The sequence below is a fragment of the Patiria miniata genome, unplaced genomic scaffold, assembly GCF_015706575.1.
Source record: "Patiria miniata isolate m_02_andy unplaced genomic scaffold, ASM1570657v1 HiC_scaffold_7, whole genome shotgun sequence".
Classification (NCBI taxonomy): domain Eukaryota; kingdom Metazoa; phylum Echinodermata; class Asteroidea; order Valvatida; family Asterinidae; genus Patiria; species Patiria miniata.
The window spans coordinates 1,109,582-1,116,631 of NW_024037074.1; the positions used below are offsets into that span (position 1 = coordinate 1,109,582).

The following is a 7,050-nucleotide window of genomic DNA, read 5'->3' on the forward strand; positions in this document are numbered from 1 at the left end:
AGCTAAAAAATTTCTTATTTCTACCACCCTATAAAGACCAAACCGAAGCTGCAGAGCATCAGTTTCAGCACTACAAGCAAGGGTTACATTAATAGTCACTAGAGTCATGTTTCTCCAATGTCCTAGGGTGTAGCCAGTAGTGTCACTGAATGACTTGCCACCGAAGGACCACTTGCCCCTGCAGGCCTCCCAGGAAGATTGCGTGCATGAGTGACGTGGAGGACTTCAGCGGGAGCTTATGGAACACAGCCTCAGCTGTGCACAGGCCCGTCACCAAGGGGGGGGGGGGGGGGGGGCTGGTGGGGCCGGGCCCCCCTCGGCGAGCAATTGGCCCCCCAAACGGTGGGCCCCCCTTGTTGGTACTATTTGGCCCCTCCTGATGCTCAGGGCTGGCGACGGGCCTGGCTGTGCACAAAACATACAGGTTAGTAATCATCTCATTGGAGAGGGCATCCCCTGCCCAAATTTCTGGGTCAAAATTTCATATTTCACAAGTTCCTCATTCAAATGCCACCTACATGAACATGCACCGAAGCCAATGAATTGAACAAATCTCAACCAGTTAACTTTGGTTGTTGACATGTAATAGTTTACAAATAATGAATGTTTGTAAGTGCAATGGTAAGAATAATTTCATGAGGTGACAGATGAAATGTTCCATTCCACGAGGCAACAATTTTACCTCCGAATGAAATTATTCTTTCCATTGCACGAATGTGAAACATTCATTATTTGTTTTATATAACACCTGAATAAATCCTCTTCATCTGATTGGTTGACTTTTAATAGCCAATTTATTCAAGTTAACAACTGTTTAAAAGTTCGACAAGTTCAGAGCTGTCCCATTTAACTGATGTAAAAGGTTGAGAACTATCATATTCATTTTATCTCGATTTAAAACTATTCCACAAGTTTAGAAGTGTTATTACCAATTCATGCAAGGCAAGTTAAAAGCTGTTCCACAAGTGCAAAACTTGAACAGTGCAACAAGTTCAGAACTTTTACATCCAATTTATGTAAGTTAAAAGCTGTTCCGCAGTGCCACCATTCGCAGCAGTCAAACCGTGCAATGGAAGTTCTATTCACCATGCAATAGAACCTTCATTGCACTGTGTGCTGCGTGCCGCGTGTGCGCCGTGCGTTGAGACAAAGAATTCAATGACATGTGATCAATGATCCACCAATCAGATGACAGGGATTTATTCAGGTGTTTTATAAAGAGAGACAATTAATGGAGGTGGCAGTGACTAATTAATTACTTGTGTAAATAATTGTAATTTATTAGATACTATTATGAATATTAGTATTTGCATTTGCAACTGTATACCTTTTACCGACATGAAATAAATGTTGAACAATGAGATTTATAGTTAACAAGGGGTAAATTAAGCTTCAAAATCAAACAAGCCCAATGATATGTCCCACAGTGACCAAAGAATGGCCCAGCAGGGGTTGGTCACAATAGTAAAGTTCCCCATTCCTCAATGCCCCATGCGCACGTAAAAAAAACAAGGTAACACTCATCGCTAAGAGAAGGAGTTTGCCCGGTGTTTTTGGCAGTGGCTGCTTAATGCGTTGCAGCAGCTTGTGAACTTTTTTTTCTTGAAGAGGTAGAAGAAGACAAAATCGACCGCGAGAAAAGGCAACACACGCGAACCGCAGATAAATTGTTTTTATATATCTTGTATGATTTCCTGTAAAATATTGTGCAGGGATGCTGAGCAAGAGCTTGCGACCAATATCCGCCGTCTGCAAATTGAACAGTGAGCTTCTTAAAACTAACCAAAAGATGGAGAGGCAGCTTGGCGACACCAGAGCCAACCTGGCTGCCTCCAGGCAAGAGTGCAGCGGCCTGAAGCAATCCATTGCACAGGTGACCGCGGCACAGGCTGGCATCACGGCCGAACTATCCCCCGCTAAAACCATGAAAAATGATAAATCGAGAATATTTTGAGAAAAACAGGAATTTTTTGGGAAAATATGTTTTGCCCCCCTCTAGAAAGAAATCCTGGCTATGCCCATATTTCCAGCTCTTGTACAAAACTTTACCCGAAACCGTTTATTTAGCTTCACTGTGCATGTCTGTCATTATGCGAGGAGCCAGGCGCGAGTAAGCTGGGGGAAGTTATCGAACGCATTCCTCATAAAATTATTCTTACCAAAAAAGGATAATTTACATCTTGTAAAATTTTTAAATCCTGCCCAGGTTCCAATCTGAAGTCCATCCAGATGATTCTTAATAAGACAGCAGACGGTACAGGCATAGACTCCAACACCCTGGCCTTACAGATGAAGGGCCATCCTGAGCTGAGGGACAAGCTTCATGTCGTCACCTCTTGAGGGCCTTTGCCTGTCTACCCTGGGGTGGTCAACTCAGAATTACCTGGTAGGTACAGTGGACTCTCTGCCCAAAAACTCTTCCTTTTAAGGAAAAAGGTTAGATGGAACTCTTGAACGCATTGTCGCCCAACACCTTGTGCTGATGTTAAGATATTGGATGATCGTAGTGCAGTGTTTATACAGCACTCTTATACCACACTCTTGGATTGCTCACACTTATTACCCCTGTTCATCAGGCCATGAGAACACTTTCCTGCTGAAGCTCGAGATCAGCAGTATATGGTCTGCACCCCCCATATATACTCAATGGAGAGAGGTAATTGTAGTAATGTATCTTGCCCAAGAACAACAGCGACGTGTCCCCTGTCAAGGTTGACCCAACATGACATCATGCATGAGTCAAACATGGGAACCTTTTGACCACAGGATTCCCCCCGATTTTTAAACACTGTATACTCAGTGTGTTACCTCCTGAGTAAAAGTTGGAAAAAAACCTCCATCTTATGCAAAATTCCATCTTATGTATGCGATACTCGCTGCTATGTACATCATATCCCCTTAGATCGGTGGATGAGTGGTAAGACATCTGCACTAGAAAGCAGGAGGTCGTGGGTTCGAGTCCCACCCGAGGAATTTTTTCCAACTTTCACTCAGGAGGTAACACACTGACCATTTATACTGTCCGTTTATACGTACAGTTAATACGTCGGTGAAGGGCAAAACCTAATTGATTTACATCACCCCGACGCAAAATTCCATCTTATGAATACTGCATCAAATAAGTCATACATCTTTTGCATAAAAACATTTGTTGTGTGGGAGAGGGAAGTACCTCAGACAGTCAGACCACCATTTAAACAGAAGATCTGACCTGACACGTGTACATGAGGACATACAAGGGCCTCATGATTCTGACATTTAGTATGCCTGTACAAATTTTAATAATGTTGAACCCTGCGTCATAGGTCAATCTAACAATCTACGCACTAACCAGCTGACAATCTACGCCCTTGCCAGTATCAGACTTTAAACGGCCAGCAAGAACCTGCCGTTTTGAGTCTGTGTTTAGATTAACCACCATTTTGCTCGTCTCAGTTTGAATATTCTTTGGGGTCTTTTTTCCTCAGAGGATCTCAAGACATCTATCACCAGGCATCTTCTCAACATGCATCTCGACCCCAAATGGCAAGCTCAACTGAACCAATACATGGTGTCCAAATTTGTGCCGGTTACGCTGGATCAGAACAAAGGTTTGTTAAAATAAACAAACAAATGTCCCGATAAACCAAAAAGGGAAACCGACGATTATTTCATTATAAAATATATTGCATTATTACAATATAACAATTGTAACAAAATAAGGAGACAATGCTATATTTTAAAAAATAATAATAAATCGTTGTTGAAATCAGTACTCATAAATTGTAACTTGTCATGATGCAATTTTGTGCTCTAAATTAATAATGAAAGATACATATTTTATAATGTAAACATGTTTTTTATTTTTTTTTATTTTACTGAAACCAAAGAGACTATTTGTCAATGTTCAAGTTATTGTCACATCTTGCTGTGTGCAATGAGTTCGTTAGCAGGGCTCAAGTTTTGTGTGAAAACAGTACCTGAAAGTATTATTTACTGGACCAATGTACATTGGCAGTTAAAATTGAAACACTGTTACTTAGAGCCATGTGAATCATTTGCAGTTACCGGGAGAAGCATTGATTTAATGACAAAACTCTGCTCAAAGTCAAGATAGGAGTGGTACCAAATACCCTTTGAAAATATTCCAGCTGAAATTGTTTCGTTTGGATGAAAACTGAGGTGGTGTTGAAAGAGGGTGTCCACGGAACATTTTAACATTAATGCATTAGCAATGGAATCGAGTTACAAGACACCCCAAAAAAGTGAATGTATTTCCTCGGTTTTCTTAAAATGTATGCTATCTGATCAACCTTCAACAGGTTAGTTGTCATGCACCCTGCTTCAGACTTTTAGCAATTTTGTTGCTTCAAACAAAAGTAAAGGCACAAGAAGCAAATAATCATATGTACCTTTTAAGAAAGTTGCAGTCATTAGGATTATACAAGAAGTGCATTTCATTGCTTCTGATGGTAAACGGGAAACATCAAATGTGAACATTTTTAATAGTCAAATGAGTCTTGCATATGTAGGATTAGTCATGATCACGATAATCTGAGACCAGATTTAGACAACACATGCAATCATGAAAGGCATGTATTCATCTGAGTGCAATGTGTAATTATAAAACATCAAGATGAATTTGTATTCCCTTTGTTTTAAGTTACCAAAACTTCCAAAGAATTTATATACGATTTAGAAGTGTTTTTGTCATTACGCATAACCATCACTAAAGAGTGAAATACATTTGAACATCAAAACAATGTGAGTTACAGTGAAGTGCAAATTTATTTATGCAAATGCGATAAGGTTTTCTGTCATGGATATTGGTATGAACGTAGATGATGTGGATATGATTCGCCTACTTTAGTGTACATGTAGTTGTGTTTGTCATTTATAATACATGCACACCATATAGTTATTAAACTTATCAGAATTTATGTGCTGTAAATTTTGGATTTTTGTGACTTGGTTTAAAAATTAACAGTCACTTCTTTCATTTCCAATGGCAAATTATTAAAGTGGATGCGGTGTTTAAAACGAATCAGACTTTCTATTCTATAAATGTTCTAGTTTTCTGGCAACGTGATATTAGAAATGAACTCTTTTGAACTTTTAATAAAATTGTATTTTCAATGGCAAATTTTATATTAAATGCATGTACATGTAGATCTGAGCCAATTTACTTGTTTTAGTCAAATTATTCTGTGTGAAAGATTGACCATTTTTTCCTCTGGCTTATTTCATTGGGTCACGCTTAATTTCTTGGTTACAGATTCCCAATGTGTAAAAGTAGATATCATGGCTAAAGGAAAGTACTCAAGAAAAATAATCAAACCCAACTTTAAAATATCTTTAAAAAATTTAAGTATCTTCCTTTTCTTGTACATATATTCAGTGGGGAGTGCCCAGGGGAGTGCCGATAAAATCCTACAATCGTGCACACTAAATTACCTAATAGTGTACTGGGGCGGATCCAGGAATTTTCGCAGGGGAGGGGGGTTCATCAGCCAAAAAATTAGAAAATGTAAAGGGGGGGGGGCCTGGCCAAATTCGACGATTAGTAACACTAGATTACAGACTGGTGTACCGTATTTTTAACAGGCGCACATTATACAAGTATATTTTTTTAAGAATTTGTATGATAATTTTTTTTTAAAGGTGAGTACCCTCAAATAATCCGGCCCATTTCGGTTCTGTAGGCCACATCTCTTGCGTTTACCACAATTTGGTAAATAATGGACTGAGCTGCAGCTCTGCTATTTGCCCAGGATATCATACATATACGTAAACACAAAAACATACATACATAATCTTAACACCGTTCTTAGGGAACTTTGTTCTACTTTTTTTCATTTTAAGGTAGCATTTTTGATATCGGGGGTCAATCTCTCTGGGGGTTATCCTGCCACCAAGTCTATGTTAAAAAGTTTCTACTGGTAACTTCAACAGCGCCCTCTAAACAAATCTTTGAGAGTGGCGTTTTCGAAATTTCGGACTAGCTTCGGAGTCAGTAACGTAGTCATTTCCACAACTAATTACATGTCCGATACAAGCCTGTCATAACATTTGGGCTGTTAACAACAAAAAATGTTCATAGCAAAACAAAGACCGATACCAGTATATCCCGAAAGTGACAAAATAACATCGCTGGAAGTCAAAGCCAAATCTTTCGAACGAAACCAATGTTTACGAAAATTCCCAAGGTATGACGTATTGCCCACGTGAGGGCGCATACAGGTGGTGTTGTTTTGTGACACTGACAGGTGCAAAATGAATGGTTACAATTCACATGTGGCGGTTTGTTGTCATGTCAGTGCTGCATGCACATGTCACAATGAAAAGACTCTGCACTCAAGCCCGTCTCCCAAGTGTCGTCGCCATGTTGGGTCACTTTCTCCGGATGTTTTCATGGTTGTATCTCTGCTAATTTGTGACTGTGAGGTACTTGGTTCAGTGTGTCCGCCGTCAACTCGATTTTATTAACCCCGGAAAAACTGCAAGACGTTCATTGCCTGGTCAGTCGTGAGTATTTAACAGGGACAGAATCGTATTACCAAGGTTGCGATCATGTGCATTCACTAAGCGCGGGCTTTGCAATCGCATCAACGTACCTTTTCCATAAACCGTAAATCTAAGATTTTCACATAATCCTATTTAAACATTTTGGATTTTGAGCATGTTAAGGAAGTGACAATTAAGCTAGTGGTTACTCACGTACGTCACAATATGTGCATCCCCCCATGTTGAAGCACTTGAAAGTGTTCAACATATTTAATTGGCCTGATCAAAGATCAATCTGACAATTGATAATTATTATGTGCCAAAAACAGGGCTGATGGCTTTCAGGGACTTCATTCATCCTTGCAACATATCTCTCTCTGTTATTTAAGTCTCTGTTGTATCATAGTGGTGATGTGAAGTAGTTTTCTATAAGAAATAATTAATGCTGGGTTCCTTTATTTTCAATAGGACCCAAAGAAATATTGATTGTGAAAAGAATGCACAAGTCATATCCCTCACACCTTTTGTGACGGAAATGACAATTATTATATTACTTGGCTTTTGGAG

The 7,050-nt window shown here is 39.4% G+C and overlaps 1 long non-coding RNA gene across 3 annotated transcripts; it reads left to right on the top strand.

Moving 5' to 3' along the window:
* The first annotated feature begins 283 nt into the window (after positions 1 to 283).
* LOC119746325 lies at positions 284 to 3,559 on the top strand. Of its 3 annotated transcripts, XR_005273726.1 has the most exons (4): positions 284 to 424; positions 1,713 to 1,873; positions 2,207 to 2,386; positions 3,468 to 3,559. It is a non-coding gene; the product is annotated as an uncharacterized LOC119746325 (long non-coding RNA). The 3 variants fall into 3 exon arrangements; XR_005273724.1 differs by lacking the exon at positions 1,713 to 1,873 and having other exon boundaries at positions 287 to 424; XR_005273725.1 differs by lacking the exon at positions 284 to 424 and having other exon boundaries at positions 1,173 to 1,873.
* The last annotated feature ends 3,491 nt before the right edge of the window (positions 3,560 to 7,050 follow it).